Source organism: Molossus molossus, unplaced genomic scaffold (genome assembly GCF_014108415.1).
Source record: "Molossus molossus isolate mMolMol1 unplaced genomic scaffold, mMolMol1.p scaffold_m16_p_9, whole genome shotgun sequence".
NCBI lineage: Eukaryota > Metazoa > Chordata > Mammalia > Chiroptera > Molossidae > Molossus > Molossus molossus.
In genome coordinates, this window is record NW_023425403.1 from 101,672,745 (window position 1) to 101,689,810 (window position 17,066).

General features: G+C 43.3%; 1 protein-coding gene and 2 pseudogenes across 4 annotated transcripts in view; 2 read left to right on the forward strand and 1 right to left on the reverse strand.

Annotated features, from left to right (window-relative positions):
* Positions 1-17,066, reverse strand: part of HTR2A (5-hydroxytryptamine receptor 2A) — a 112,236-nt gene that overhangs the window by 42,332 nt on the left and 52,838 nt on the right. The window lies entirely within an intron of this gene.
* Positions 4,675-5,695, forward strand: LOC118622600 (annotated as a pseudogene).
* On the forward strand, positions 8,496-10,406 carry LOC118622977 (annotated as a pseudogene).

Here is a 17,066-nt window from a genome sequence, read left to right on the forward strand (position 1 = left end):
CTTTCTCTCAAGGCAACTCCAATTAAAGGTTTTCAAAGGTCGGTCTGCCATTGCTTGTTTTGTCAGCCAGAGAGTTCTTTGGTTTAAGCAATAGAAGTTTATTTGGGCTGATTTAGCAGAAAAGAAGTTTAACAAAATGATATTGAGTAGTTTTTTTTTTTTGAGAGGGCTGAAATTCCAGGAGTAAAATTGCATTGCAGACTTGGTCCAATAGGAAAACTTTTGAGAGGGCTGAAATTCCAGGAGTAAAACTGCATTGCAGACTTGGTCCAATAGGAAAACTTTTGCTGTTTCCCTTGTCCACTGGGCACGAGAGGGAACAACGTTAGAAGCTCTTGCCACACCAACGCCACTTCATTACCAGGGACTCAGTTATATAACCACTGAAAACCTGACTCCTCAGCCACCTCTGTGCTCAGAAGAATGGAGGTGCTTGCATGCTTTCTTTGTTCACTCTGCTCGTTTCCACTTCATAGTTTGGACTATAAGCCAATGTCCTAGCTATAATGTCTCTTGAGAATCTCCCCAAATACAGACAGGCTAGTTGAAAGAGAGGGGCCATCATGAATATGGCAGGCACTTGTTTTACTTGACCTATGTATGGCAGGATTTATAGCTGCTGTAATTGGGCTGCGCCAGGGAGTTGCCCCTTCCAAAGATGACAATGCTGGAATTACTGGCCTTTTCCTATTTTCCTGTGATTGTCCTGTTTTTCTGTCATTCCTACAGTCAGCAGATGTTTAAATATGTAATACTTTAAAAAAATGAGTCAATCTGCCACCAGCAGGCACGAAGATGGCTTCTTCGGAAAGGTCTCTTCCTGATTTTTTTTGGATTTTGACTTTCAATTGACTGCTGTCAATGTTGGTGGTTTGACTTCATGTACACGAAAGAGAAAATTTCCAGCAATGACTATCTTCTTCAGATTAGGGCAATGAATCACTCAGCACACTGTAAGGTGGACCTGTGAGAAATGTTGAAGACCCTGATGAAAGTTGGCATTGAATCACTTGCCTAATGGAAGACTCAGGAAAAGCATACTTCGAGATAGCAGCTCTTTTCCTCCTTAGCTGCTTGAAAATAAGCCACCATCATGAATGGCACAGTAACTATCTTGACCAATATTCAAGGGAAACAAATGGCCATCGACGTCCTTCACACCAGGAAGGCAACAGTATTTAAGAAGTTTGGAAGAAAGTAGCCAAAATGTCTAAAACTACACCAGGTGTCATCTTTGTATTTGATCAGAACCCATTTTGGTGGTGGTGAGACTACCGGCTTTGGCATGATTTATGATTCCTTGAATCATGCACAGAAAAATGAACCCAAACATAGACTTGCAAGACATGGCCAGTATGAGAAGAAGACTTCAAGAATACAGAGAAAGCAACACAAGAACAGAAGGAAAAAGTCAGGGGAACTGCAGAGGCCAATGTCGGTGCTGCAAAAAGGAGTCAAGCCCGGCGGTGTGGCTCAGTGGTTGAGCATCAACCTATGCGCCAGGAGGTTGCTGGTTTGATTCCCAGTCAGGGTACATGCCCAGGTTGTGGGCCCAATCCCCAGTGGGGGGCATGCAGGAGGCGGCCAATCTATGTTCTTTCTCGTTAATGTTTCTCTCTCCCTCTCCCTTCCTCTCTAACATAAAAAAAAGAAAAAGAAAGAACCAATCTGTAAATTAAGTATTGACAGCTGTGAACTCAGATGCTTACAAGGTGGGGTAGTATGTGACTGAGTTCTGTGGTGCTTGGGACACTGGGCAGTGCCTAAGGACAATAAGGTGCAGTTAAAAAACAGACACATTGCAAGCCAAACAAAGCATATCAGTGGGCTAGACAAGTTTTTCATTATTCAATTAGCTTGACATAGCTCTGGAGTTTTAAATAAAGTTTCTTTGGGGTTCTTTTTTATTCATATCTCTTATGGGCTTCTCCTCTTACCCTAATCCTTGGGGGTCATGTCCCTGTATTGATAAACCGATGCTATGTCTACCACAGGGCTCAGATACACTTTTTTTGTTTATCCTCACCTGAGGACATTTTCCCATTTTTTGTTCAGATAGAGTGGGAGGGAGAGAAAAGAAGAGAGAGAGAGAGAGAGAGAGAGAGAGAGAGAGAAACATTGACGTGAAAGGGACACATCTAGGGCTGCCACCCGCATGACCCATCCAGAGCCGGGGACAAACTGCAACCGAGGTATGTGCCCCTAGCGGGGACCAAACCCAGGACTCTCTGGACCGCAGGCTGACGCTCTAACTGCTGAGACAAACTGGCCAGGGCACTTTTTGTTTTGGTTCCTAAGTCTCATGACCAGGAATGGTCTTTTTCAGCTTGGGTTTCAGATGAACTGTCCTCAGACTCAGATCGGCGCTGTCGTCGCACAGGGAGACAAGCCTTGCTCTGAGCTCGGAGAGGGGAGAGACAGAAAGTCCCTAATTAGCCACACCTTTCTCTAACCAAAGCTGAACTTCCAGGTTTCCCTCTTGTCTTAGCCACTCCCTCTTGAGCTGCTAGGATTCTAGAAGCTTCTTTACAGTTCCACCTTCCATCCCTTTCAGCATCTGTCCATCTGGCTGGTCCAGACCGCCAAACTTCCCCCCAAGTTTAGGGAATACTAAACTTGAAATCAAAGCTTCTGATTTCTCTCAGGCTGTATTTGTAGTGAGTAATACTAAAAAGTTGCTCCTCATTGGGATTTCATTTACTCCATCTTCTACAACATTGTTCATATCCTGAAATTTTAGTGATTTGGGGGAGAAGGTTGGAGAGACATTTTTCTGGTCTAATTTCTGCTTCTGAATGTCCCATCTCCCACAGTCTAAGTATGATCTTAGTTTGCAGAAAGATGGACAGACATCAGGTTAAATAGCAGCTTTAAATAGAAATTCATCTAGTTGTTGTAAAAATACATTTTATTTAAATAGCAAAAACAGAGCTTAATGATCGTCCAGTAAAGCATATTCCTTTGACAGTTGATAAGCCAAGGCAGTGAGACAGAAAATACTTCGTGCAAGTTCACACTGATAGGTAAATAAGGTGGGACAAAACTATATTGACAGATGTCCATCAAGTGATGGCTGAACTGAGCTGGTCAGTTGAAAAAAATCTGTATATAATGGACCCTTGTGGTTCAAACCTGCATTGTTCAAGGGTCAACTATAGTATTGTCTAGCAGTCAGAAATCATAGAGAAAAATGTTTGATAGCCTTCCTAAATGTGCCGAGTTTTTCCTTTTGTCTAAAATCCTTGCTGTAACTGACAGCTCCCATACTCCTTGTTTGGCTCTAACAGATATGAGAAAATTTCATCCTTACAAGGCACCCATAAGGCAGGGACTATTATCCCATTTTACAGGTGACAAAAACTGAGATTCCATAATTTGCTCCTTTCAATTAGTAAAGGAATGAGCTAGGATTCAAACCTAGGACTGATTTATTTTCTTCCACACCTCACTTTTGTGAGGACCTTGTGATCCCTAGTCTAGTCGTCCTTTATATCAGTGTTTAGTTAGCTTTTTCTTTGCTTTTGTTTTATAACTAATACTTTTTTGAGTTTTAAGGAGGAAGAATGTTCACTTGGGGAGAGCTACGAGATGAACACTGAGCTACATGAACACTGTGTGAGATCTTGTACCTGGGGGCAGAGGAGTGGGAACATGGGGTAGGAAATGGAAAAGAAACAAAACCTCTACCTCAAGCTGTGCATTGCCATCCTTATAACTAGACTTCACTTACAGAATCTTTAATAAGAGTATCTAGTCAAGGTCACAAAGAACTCTTTAATAAGGAATAAACAAATATCTAGATACTTACTTGGCTTCTCAACTTGGATGAGACACCCAATGTCTCCTAATGGGATGTCTCCTAAGCTTACACGACCACAGTGAAGCTCTGGATTGCACCCCTCCCCATCTCCCCTGTCCTAGTTACCTAACATCCAGGAGCACAGCCCACAAACCTAGGAGTCATTCTTTCCATCACCCTTTCCTTGTAAAAAACTCACCAACATTCTATTAATTTTATCTCCTAAATGTATGCTCTGTCCAAATCTGTCTACCCCTCTCTATCTCCGCTACCATCTATGTCCTCCAAGCCATTAAGACATGTGGATCACTGCAAGAGCTTCTCCGTTTCCACCCACACCTAGTACCACTCCACCCCAAACCCCTCAGAAACCCCCCAGTGCACTGAAAGTAATGTGTAAACTCTTACTTTTGTCGCAAGGCCGTCCACATCTGGCCCTGCCTCCCTCCCCGTCCTCACCTCCTGTCCTTCCTGATGGACTGCTTGAGCTGCACTGGTCTCTTTCTGATCCTCACCCCCCTAAATTGGTTTCCACCTTAGGGCCCTAGGACTTGCTGTTCCCACTACCGGGAACACGCCCTCTACTAATGTTCCCATGGTGATGTCCTCCTTTTTATTATTCAGCATCAGTTTCGATGTCCTCTCCTCCGCGAGGCCATTTCTGACAACTCCATCTAATAGTCCTTTGGCTCCGGGGTTGCTGCTGAGTGTGGGGCCCTGGGGGCTGGTCTGGGCTCGCTCATGTCACTGTGACTTCGCCTGTGACTCTAGGCCTGTGGCTGTGTGGGCGAGGCTGGGAGGGCTGGGTGCAGGAACCCTGGGTCGTGCACCTTGGACAGAAAGTGAGAAGGAAAACACCCTCCTTGTTCCTTGGCATGGACACAGGTTCAGTGGGAGAATTAGAATTGATCGATCAGAGTCCTGTTTCATTAGGGAGTACGTCCTGTGGCAACTAGTCTCACAGATGTTGGAAATTCATTCAGTGGTCCATCTACTTTTTTAGTTTCCAGATCTAATATATATCAGAACTCAGTGAAGGTAACGATGATGTTGTTTTTATGGAATCTACAGCCTCCCCCTTCTGCCCCAGTGGTAGCTGATCAAAGAACCATAGCATTTACATAATCAAAAAATGAAGACCTACAAGGAAATGATTCCAAAATGTTTCCTTCCTCAAAAGACTTGGCTTCTCAGAAGGGAAATGCAAGTGAGACAACTGTCACTGATGAGGAAGAGGACATGGAAACACATCAAGGCCAAGAGAAAAATTCCTCCAATTTTATTGAACCTCGGAGACCTCCTGAGACCGAAAACAGATTCAGTGATGTAGATTTCTCCACGTCCGGTTTTTCAAGAAGGTAAATGCAGGAATGGGTAATAGTGGTATCACCACAGAACCAGACTGTGCAATTCAGAGTGCTAATTTTACAATCTTGGAAACAGGATTAAGTTCCAGAATGATGGCCAATCAGAAAATACTGATAGGTGAGATATGAACTTAATGATTACACATGTAACATCACTGCAGAATACCAAGTTGGGAGATGTCTCTAATGGACTGCACTCAAGTAATGTTGGTGTTAATATACAAACGCACACCCCATCTTTAACTTCACAGGTCAGGACTGGAGTAGGACTTTTAATCCTGGGAGAATGAATGGAGCAGGAGATGTATTTCAGAATGGAGAATCTGCAAATCATCATAATCCATCCTTGGAGTTCCCAATCAGCTTCATTTCCTCAAAATCAAAAACAGCCAGGGGTGGATTCTTTATCACCTGTAGTCTTGCTTCCTAAACAGATTTTCCAGCCTTCTGCCCAAGAGTAACTCCCTACCCAGTTAAAATCACTTGTACAAACTGCAAAAACCTTCACAAAGGTGAGACTGCGCATTGATGGAAAGCATCTGCTGCCTCTCGTTTCATCGCCTGCTGTCCCCCTTCCGCAAGCCTGCTCCAAAGAAACTCTGTGTAACGTGTAAAAAGTAAAACTTACTTTTCAATATAATCCCATATGGTTGAATATTGGTGTTGTAAAATTTTAGAAAAAATTTTAGAGTCTTAAAGATGAATTGCTATGTTTTAAAAATTGGTGAGCAAGTTGATTGAATCTTAAAGCCAAACTGCAACTGGCAATGGCGTTGGAGGGTTCGCTGTCGAGCCCTGGTGGCTTCTGATGAAAGGCTCTCCATTTGGACAGGATTTAGGTTGACCTTGCAATTAACTTCATCTGTAATCTCCACTGAATGTGTAAAAATACATATGTATTTATATTTAAAAATTGCAGTTTCCTCCACTATTTCTTATGTTTATTCTCTTTCCAGGGGTTCCAGCCGATTGGTGTCCTGCACCTGTGGTGATGTACATTTTTCTTCCAACGTGACCTCTGGATGACTTCAGGAGTGGGGGAGGCAGGAACCCTCTAAACATGAATGCAAACATTTATGTTCTTGTGACCATGGAAATATTTCAGGAGAAAGGTAATCTCCCAATACTCTGTAATACAGTATCTATTCAGGACCACTGAACCTGGGTGTACCAGGGCGATGCTGTGTGTGTGTCTCAGTAAAATCATAACTTCAAAGTTTCACTTTTCCTGGATACTACTTCTCTGAGAATATGGAAGCAATGTTTACTTTTAAAGGCATTAAGAAACAAAAGTCACAGTCAAAAATCTAATGAGTCAGATAGTTTTAAGAAAATATAGGAGAATAATAAAGGATGAACACCTTGATGAACTTGTACATACAGGTTAAAACACACAGACACACACACCATAAAACACATTAACTTTAGTACTGTGGGGAGAAGTTAATTTGCCAGGTGACATATATGTTAAAATTGAAGCAGCTATAGAATAAGTAAGACCAAAATAATACTTTTACATAGAATACGTATATGGTGAAAATAGGAACTTCAAGTTCTCCACTTCACTTACAAGGAAGGTTGATTTGAGATTAATTGGAAGAGAGTCCCCACTTATAACAATTTGGTCATGTGGGGTGGTTATGGATGGAGATAAATAAGTTGTGAATTGTCGGATGATATAGTCATGATTAAAAACATTTTTGTAACAATGACACTGTTTAAGCAACTCCAGTCCACTAAATATTTGAACCCGATACAGAACAATGCTGCTTCCAGTCCATAAATGTCTACATCTAATTCCTAGAACCTGAATATGTTTTGTTACACAGCAAAGAGGAATTAAAGTTGCAGATGGAATTAACGATGCCAATCTGCTGACTTTCAAATAGGGCAAGGATCCAGGAGATTAGATCCCAGTGGTTCAGTCTTTGAAGGTGGCAGAAGGAGGCCTCTCGAATCTGGAAAGGGCAAGACAATGCTTCTTCCTCCAGAAGGAAACAGCCCTGCTCAGACCTTGACTTGACCCAGTGAGACCCATTTTGGATTTCTAAAACTGTAACTAAAAAGTCTGTGTTTTTATTTATTTATTTATTTTTTTATCCTCATTCGAAGACACTTTTCCATTTTTTGTACAGACAGAGTGGGAGGGAGAGAGAGAGGGAAACATCGATGTGAAAGGGACACATCGAGTGGCTGCCACCCGCACGACCAACCAGGGCCGGGGACAAACTGCAACCAAGGTACATGCCCTTAGCGGGAACCGAACCCAGGTCTCTCCGGACTGCAGGCGGATGCTCTAACCGCTGAGCCAAATTGGCCAGGGCAAGTCTGTGTTTTTAGATAAATTTTTTTTTTTCATTTTGTTAATCCTCACCCAGATATTTTCCACTGATTTTTTTTAGATAGAGTGGAAGGGAGGGAGATAAAGAGAGAGAAACATCAATGTGAGAGAAACACATAAACTGGTTGCCTCCTGCAGGACCCCAACAGAGGCCGGGAATCGAACCTGCAACCCAGCTACATGCTCTTGATCAGTAATTGAACCTGAGACCCTTCGGTCCTCAGGCTGATGGTCTAACCACCAGGGGTAAGTTTGTGTTTTTTTAAGACGACGAAAGTGTTGTTTAAGCTTGCAGTGATTGTTACAGTAGCGGCAGGTAATGAGACACATCTCCTGGACCTGCTCCTCCTCCAGCTCTTGGGTGTTACTGTGGGTGTGCACACTCATGGGGGCAGTCGGGCTGTATCAGTGTCTGCTTGTCCAGAGCATGTCCCTCTCCTGCGGTTTTAATTGCATCGCCCTCATCCTTGTGCATTTGGAGTGGCAATCACAGCAAGAATTCTTTACAGCAACAAGCTTGATGAGTTTTGATGCCATTCAGACTCATGTTAACTTTTAAACCTTTCTATGAGCAAGATAATTATTTCATAATATGAAAAGCAGCATTGGTTTTCATCTTTATTTATGCAGCTTAAGTGCTACTCACAGCTGTGGCCAGTGGGGTGAAATAAGCACTAGACTGGAGATATAGGCTGTGGGTGGCCGTCCTTCCTCACGTGAGCTATGGATTTGAGGAACTTCTCTTCTCCCTTAAACACTTTATAATAACTTTGTTAAATTCTTCAAATAATATTTTTGACATTTGAATTCAAACTGGGTTGAAACTGTAAATTAATTTTGGCAAAGATAAAAATCTTTTAAAAAATTTTATATATATATATTTTATTAATTTACTTTTGTTACAGATGTTTCTCCCCCCCAGACACTCTCCTCCCCATCTCACCCCCCACCCCCAGCATTGTTGTCTATGTCCATTAGTTATGCGTACATGCATAAAGATGAAAATCTTAATTCTGTAACTTACAATGTTCAATTATCCCAATATAAATGTTATTTTTTTAATTAGGTATGTACTCTAATAGTTTTAAGTTTTTTTTATAAAGGTCTTGGGAATTCCTATGTTAATTTATCATTTTGTATCTAATATGACTGTGTTAATCTGATTTTTAGTTCCTTTGTATGGTGCATTTCTTCTGAATTGTTAGGTAAATTGTTGGTCTGCTTGTTCTCTTTTATAGAGAGCCACTTCTCATGTGCCTAGGTATTTAAACTGTGAGTTTCTGTTCCCCTGGGGATGGAAGCTACAATGACTGATTCTGAACACCAGGAGCAGGGGTTATAGCTCAGCCCTTGCCTGCGCCCCTCCTGGTGATTCTGGTTGAGGAGGAAGATGAACCTTAGGAAAGAATCTAGCATTAAAATGTGGGTTTACAGATGCCTCATTGGCCCACCTGCCTGGGCCCTCCTCTAGTTCACAATCCCCGAACCCCTGGGCTGGGAGGAGCTTGAGAAAAGAAAACTTGGATGCCAGCTGGTGGCTCCCTTCTGCTGTCAGGTGCTCTTACTCGGCGATTCTCACACTAGAGCCATCTGGGCGCTTTAAAGTCACTGACACCTGGAGCACCCGTGCCTCTCCCGTTGGCTCTCCCCAGTCTCTCCACCAGCACCCGGCTGTGAGCCAGATCGCACACCTGCATGCTAGCCAGTGCGGCAGCCAGATCGGCGCTACAACCTGAGAGGCAATAACCATGGGGGCAGCCACCTGCAGCACGAACAGCTCAAAGTGTACCACAGCGAGGCCACTGGGGGCAAGTATGCGCCCCACGCCATGTTCATGAACCTGAAGCGAGCACCATGGACTCCATGCACTAGGGCCCTTCCATCAGCTCAGGCCAGACAGCTTCATCTTTGGTCAGAGGATGCCGGGAGCAACTGGGCCAAGGGGCACTCTATGGATGATGTGGAGCTGATCCACTGGTGCCAGCCGACCCGCTCCCTGGTACCGGGACTGGGTCTGGGATGGGTACCCTCCTCATCAGCAAGATCAGGGAGGAGTACCTGGACCGGATCATGAACAACTTCAGTGTGGTGCCCTCACCCAAGGTGTTGGACACCGTGGTGGAGCCCTATAATGCCAACCTCTCGGTCCACCAGCAGCTAGAAAACAGAGGAAACCCATTGTATGGATAACGAGACCCTCTGTGATATCTGCTTCAGAATCCCAAAGCTGATCACACCCAGCCACGATGATCCAAACCACATGGTGTTGGCCACCATGAGGGGGATCCCCACCTGCCTGTATTTCCTAGCCTGCTCACTTCTGACCTGCGAAAGCTGGCTGCCAACATGGTGCCCGCCCCCGCCTGCACTTCCTCACACCTGGCTTTCCCCCGTGACCCGTGGGGACAGCCAGCTGTACCAGGCCCCGACAGTGCACAAGCTCACCCAGCAGATGTTCGACAAGAACACGATGGCTGCCTGTGACACCCGCTGTGGCTGCCATCTACCATGACCACTGTTTTCAGGGGCCACGTCTCCATGAAGAAAGTGGATGAGCAGATGCTTAACGTCCAGAACGAGAACAGCAGCTTTCTGTTGAGTGGGTCCCCAACAGTGCAAAAGTCTGTGACATCCTGCCCTGGGGCTCAAAGTGTTACCACCTCGATCTGCAACTACACGGCCATCCAGGAGGTGGTCCAGCACATCTCCTAGCACTTCACAGCCATGCTCCCGTGGAGGAGTTCGGCACTGGTACATGGGCAAGGACATGGACATGGATGAGATGGAGGTCACGGAGGCTGAGAGCAACATGAACTACCTGGTGTCTGGGTACAGCAGTACCAAGACCACAGCCAAGGAGGGTGCATTTGAGGAGGAGGCTGAGGGGCAGGTGGCCTAGAGCTGTCTGGTACACAGGAAAGCATGGAAGTTGGGGGAACTCACTGTTCACTCACAACCTGCCCTCTGATAGCCATGTATCCCGGTGTGCACCTGCTCCTCTTCCTGGCTTGCCAGCACATGCTGCACAGACACCACCATGAAAGCATTTTTTCCACTATGAAAAAAGTACTGGCACCTGGATTAAACCCTGAGTCTGACTAGGAGCCCCAGTGAGGCCTAGGGTATAAGGATGATTTAAAACCCCACAGGTGATTCTAAGAATGAGATCTGCCCTAGCCCAATCCTGAAGCTGCGCCATGGGCTGGGGAAGGTGCCGGGTCAAAGTTTCTGTTTCTCCGCTTTGACTGGCCACCAGGCAGGCAGGCCCCCGCTCAGGCAGTGCAGAGACTCTAACAGGGAATTAACTATCCTGTCTCAGCATGACCCCTGGCCCTCAGCACTGTTCCCTTCTGGGCTACACGTGTTTCCAACATGTGGGTCTGTTCACCTGTTTCCCTAGAGGTTTTTCTTAGCTTTTATAGTAGTTCTCAGATTCACCAATGTCCTTCTTACTTCTGTTAGGTTTGGAAGAGGTAGTCTGCAAAGGGTTAATTTGCCCTTTTTAACAGGACCTGGCCCCCTCCTTACTTTTCAGCCTGGAAGTCTAAAGGGAGAACTGGTCTGAGCAGTTAAATCAGAAGGGCTCTGGTTATTGGTACCATGTGTTATTTTATTTAAGAGCATTATCAAATTGTAGGGGTATCATAAGGCACTGGACAGAGAATGTCAAGTCAGGGATTTGATTCTTAGCTAAAAAAACAAGTTTTATACTTTACAGGATTGTTGTGTAGATTAAGTGAAATAAAATGGCCTGTTAGGAGATGCCCATAGATGTTAGCTGCACTTGAACTCTTCTAGTATGAGTAGGACAGAAGCATTAACTGACCGGAGGGCCAGCTCTAGGGACACCAGAACCATCTAGCAGGCAGTGTTACCAACACCACAGGCTTACGTGCTGCCCAGGGGCCACGAGCCACCCTTTAGTATTCCCTTCTCTGTTAAGATTGCTTATTAGACTTTTAGAATTTAATTTATAGTTTATTAGATTTCTTCTCTCTTATACTCTGCATAATACAGCATATGCAATTTAGTTTATTTCAGGCTTGGACTGGCTTGAGGTTCAAGCTGCTGGAACTGACTTTTAATGTCAGGATGTCTAATAGTTATTTTTGAGCTTATATTAGAATAAAATATCACTATTTCAGGTCTGGCCCCAACTTCAACTTTTTCCAGGCCAAAATTTTGCCCTGGGATTTTAAGCTCTACCTAACAAATAACAAAAGTCAGGAGAGATTCCTAGGCACGAGGATATGATACTATAATTAACACTTAATAACACTTGAGGCAGCAACAGATTAGCACCTTTGACCAGGAGATCCAGATTCCTCCCCTTATGGGTTGAAGAGTATCCCACCAAAAGATGTTAAAGTCCTGATTTCCAGTACCTGTGAATGTGACCTTGATGGAAATAGGGTCTTTGTAGGTGATCTAGTTTAAATAAGGTATTAAGGTGAGCCCTAATCCAGTCTGACTGGTGACTATGAAAAGGGGAAACCGGACACAGGGACCGAACGCACACCAGAAGAACACGTGGTGACGATGAAACTGGAGATCAGGTAATGCTACTCCAAGCCAAGGAACGGGAAGGGCTGTCAGCAAACCAACAGAAGCCAGGAGAGGCCGGGACACCTTTCGTCTCAGCCCTCAGAAGGAACCAACCCTGCTGACGCTTTTATTTTAGAATTCTACCCTCTAGAATTGAGACAGGGAATTTCTGTTGTTTGAGTCACCCAGTTTGTGTATTCTGCGGCAGCCCTAGGAAACTAGTATACCCTTCCTCTGCCTCACAGGGGGAGTAGATGGCTATGGGTTAGTCAAATACAATCACACTTATTGAATTAGGTTGAAACATGTGAAAGACTGAATCTTTAACCATTTTGACCTTTAGAAGGGGCAGTTTCACACGATCCAATGTAACATTTTTTTTTTTTTAAGTGCACAGAGCCTTGTGTGAGACCTATAAATAAATCTCATTAGGTTGGGTGGAAGGTTCTCTCTCTCAATTTTACTTCTTCCCTGACTGGAGTGGAGAGGTGCTGGCCACATTTTTTTTTTTTTTTTTTGGCTTTCTCTTATGCTTTTGGGATTGTCCTAGTCTATGTAGGTGAAATACACATGGGGCCAGAACTCCGAAGCTTCCCTGCCTAACGAGGACTGAGGTGGGGGAGCAGCTGGGGTTCTGAAAGGCCTACAAAAATGTAAAGACCTTGGAAAAATGATCTCAGATACAAACATGCAACCTCAAAGAAAATTTAATGTAAATATCTATACAATGAAATGTTATATCAACTAGCCAGATTGGCTCTGATAGTTATATTTACTATACCATATTAAATATAGGCCATGTTCATATTTATGATAATGAGGTTGGGGTTACGCAACTCTAAAGTAAGAGTTACGCAAGGTCTTTTCTTTGATCCTCACCCGAAGATATTTTTCCATTTATCTTCAGATAGGTGGGAAGGAGGAAGGGAGGGAGCAGGGGGGAGGGGGGAGAAAAAGAAACATTGACGTGAGAGAGACACATCAGCTGGTTGCCTCTTGCATGGCCCCAACCAGGGCCAGGGACTGAACCACAACCGAGGTATATGCCCTTGACCAGAACTGAACCCGCGACTCTTTGGTCCATAGGCCGATGCTCTAACCACTGAACCAAACCAGCCAGGGCACACAAGATCTTAAATAGCCATGGGCATTGAGGCTAATGGTCTCTCCTTTGGCTACCACTATCGTGTAGTAGTAATACCTTTTTTCTTGCTGGTTTGTTTCTTGACATCCCAGATGATAAGATTAGAGACTCTGAGGATTCAGGACAACAGGCATAGAATAGAGCAATCCTTTGTCCTAATTCATTTCTGCTTACATGTTTTTCTTGGAAAATGGACAGCATGTTAGACAGTAGAGTAAGAGGAAGAAGATTCAGGCATTTGAGTCCCTGCCAATACTGTTTTGCTCCTTTTGTAAGAAAACTCAATTAACTCAAATGGTTTTTCTCTAAAAAAGTTCTTCATTAAAATAAAACAACACATCAATCCCTCATGGCTTTATAACCAAACTAATAAGTAATTTAGAAAAGGCTTGAAATGTAAATACGTAGGTACAGCTTTCTATCTTTCCAGTCAAATTTCAATAAACCTAATTACTAATCTCTTTTTCTAAACCAAGACAGGCAAGAAGTAGCAATGGAAGAAAATATCACTTCATTCACTATGATATTAGCTTATGAAACTGAAGAGGTAAAAAATGCAGCAGGATTTTGAATAGGAATATGAGTCTTCTAAATGGATGTGCACTTGGTTATCCTCTACTTTATGGGATATGGGTCTTTTAAGTGGATACAAGCCTTGGATATACCCTAACGTTTGTGAAAGGAAGTGAGCATGTCCTCCCTCAGCAGGCTTCTTCAACTCTTAGTAACAAAATACTAGGCCAAAGTGGCCCCTAGTATGATCTAATATGGTGATTCTTACGTATACACTCTCAAAGTACATTCATCCTGGGATCACAGTTTCTTATTAAAACACTTACACTGAGGTTAAAGGGATATCACTATCTCATTACTTTTTTATACATTCAGTGACTACCTTTTGAATGTTTACTAAGTGGCAGCCATGATGCTAAGCACTGAGGAAACAACCTTGGCCAAAACAATGATAGCCCCTGTCATGGTGGACTTCACAGTTCAGCAGGAGACATTAGTAAGTTGTGGTAATAAATCTAGGATGGTGGCAGTTTTAGGGTGCTATGGGGAGCACTATGGAGACACCTAACTTGGATTTGGGGATGGATAAAGAAACCTTTCTGTAGAAAGTGGTCCTAAGATGAGACCTCAAAAATAAGAATGGTTTTATCTAGAAAAATTGGAAAAATTACCAAGAAGCAAGAAAGCACAGCACATAATAAGAACTGAAAACAATTCAATATGAAGTAAGGATCCTCCAGAGAGATGATCCTGGAGAGATTATGCAAGACCCACATCTAGTAGACCCTTCTAAGCCATTTGGAGAAATTTTAGCTTTATCCTGAGGAGAATAGGAGAATAGGTAGCCATTAAATCAGGTCAGGCAGTGAACAGAAATGATCAGATGAGTGGCCTGGCAGGAAAATGGATTAAAAGGAAACCAGACCAGTAAAAGTTGATGCAGTAAGTAGGGTGAGAAGTGACAGATATTACTGGCAGTGGGGAGAGAGAAAAGTGTGAGAGATTTATAAGATATTAAATGATAAGAATTGACATAGCTTAGTGATTAGGCATGGGTTCAAGGGAGAAAATGACTAAAGCCTTTTAGCTTTGTAGAGTCATGGAACTTGAGAACTCAGGGAGTGAAGGACAAATTTTAGGGAGAAGGTAGTGAGTCAGTTTGGGACACATTGATTTGGAGTATTTAGTTCGTACATATCCAAATGGACCTTCTTGGTAAACAGATATGTGAGCCTGAACAAAGAAGGTGTTCCAGATTCCTCCAGGAAGAAATGAGTACAGAGCTGAGTCTTGAAGGAAGAATAGTAGTGGTCAGCTGATGAAGAGAGGGAAGATGCTCCAGTAAACAGAATGTTGGTGAAAAAGACAAGAAGGCAGTGAAGAAATATAGCAGTTGAGATGAAGAAAGAGGACAGGAGATAATTTTTAATGGGCCTTGCATGGCATGTTTTATGCATAAGGAACTAGAAAGAAGACAGTAAGATTCTGAGAGATAAGGAAGATGGCAAGAATGATGCTAAGAGTTCCAGCTTGGCTGGTGGTGGGCCTCTGAATAAGATGGGCAACACCAGGTGGGTGATGGCAAGGAGTAGCTATGAGAAAAGCAAGATACATGGGCCATAAACCTTGGTTTTTAATTTTACTAAAAAAGTCATGAGCTACTGAAAGATGAGAAATTGCTTTCACTACAAGAAACAACAATTTTAATTACTTTCATTTGTAGTAAAGAATTTATGGTGATGTTACTTTACTTTTTTTCTATCTATATTAAAGTTCAGGAATTATTACACTGCAAAACTTCCTGTTTTCTAAATGGATGGCAATACTCAACATGTGGGGGAAGAATACAAATCTACTCACTTAGTATTTGCAGGGCATATTTATTTTCTAAATCTGTTGCAGACCTCTATAACAAAAGTTTTTCAAATAACTTGTCCAAGGCCTCAAATGTTATTATATGGCTGATTTCTTCTGATTTTTCAAGTTTCAGGTGAAATAAAAATGGTCAAAAAACCCTCCTGAGTACTTTCACTAAATAGATCCCATCATTATCATCATGGTATTATGCCCTATTCATTCACAGCCCTTCCATCAGCTTCAAATTATATTTTTGTTTGTTTAAATATTAAGGTCTTTGGTTGGTGTCTATGTTGTACAGGTTGGTACACTGACTATCATCACTGGCTAGACTTCTAATTTGAGGCCAGAATATACTTTATGTTGCTATATAATACATGGAAATCTCCATAATAATTAGACTGATCTAAGAAGAGATCATATGTTACCCAATGGTAACACAAACAAATTAAAGCAAAACCATACTGCCAGAGCAGGATTCTATGATGGTGGTAGATTAAGTGGAAGCTACACTGTCCTTCTCCCAGGACCAAACTTGAATTACAACTAAAATATAGAAAAATCATACCAAATAACTAACTGAAGACTAGCTGGAGAGAACCCTTATAACCAAGGACATAAAGAGGAGCCCACATCAAGACTGGTAGGAAGTGTGAAGGTGTGAGAGGCAGCAGCTGAAGTGCTGGAGGGATATCACAGCTGTGGAGGTTCCCCCTGAGAAGTCTGGAGTCTAAACCCAAAGCTGGGCTCCCCAGCCCAGAGTAACAGAACCAGGAAAGGTGCTCACATAACATATGACTGTGAAAACACCACGGATTCTGCCCAATAGGGAGAGATGGCTAGAATCACAGGTACCCTCTTCAAGGGCCATGACACTAAATTTTGTTTGTAGCCACTCACTTTGGGTTCTGGCAGAGGAAGGGCAGAATGGATTTGAGCTGTGTGAGGAGGGTTTGGGGTTTGTGGCTCTGGGGAGAGAGATGGGAAGGCCGCTGCTAGGATTCCTGTACTGAGTCATTCCCCCAAGCTGCAGAAGCCATCCTTCTCACATCAAAGCAGCTTTCACCTGGGGGGAAGCAAGTGTCCCTCTCATTGGAAACTCTCCTGCCCCACCTGCTGGGTGGAGTTTATGGCTGGCTGAAGACTACAACCTGAGGTTCATTAAGTGACTGAGACTAACAGTCAGTTCGCAGGCAGAGGTTGATCTCTGGGTGCTTTGAGTCTTTGCCTGTTCTGCTTCTCTGCCTGCGGCTTGTAAAAGCAGACCTTGGTGTTCAGCTTTGTTTTTTTCCATATGTACCCAGCCCCAACCACAAGTGATATCTGACACTAGCCTGTATTAGAGACCCTCAGAAGAGGCCCCAAACCAATAAACCTAATGGCAGCTTTAGTCAACAACGAGGCAGGACCCAATAAGTTTCACAAGCAGTATATCCACAAGATATTTCGGTAGGCTCCAATCCCTACTGAGGTGAATTGTGCTTCATGTGATAATAAACT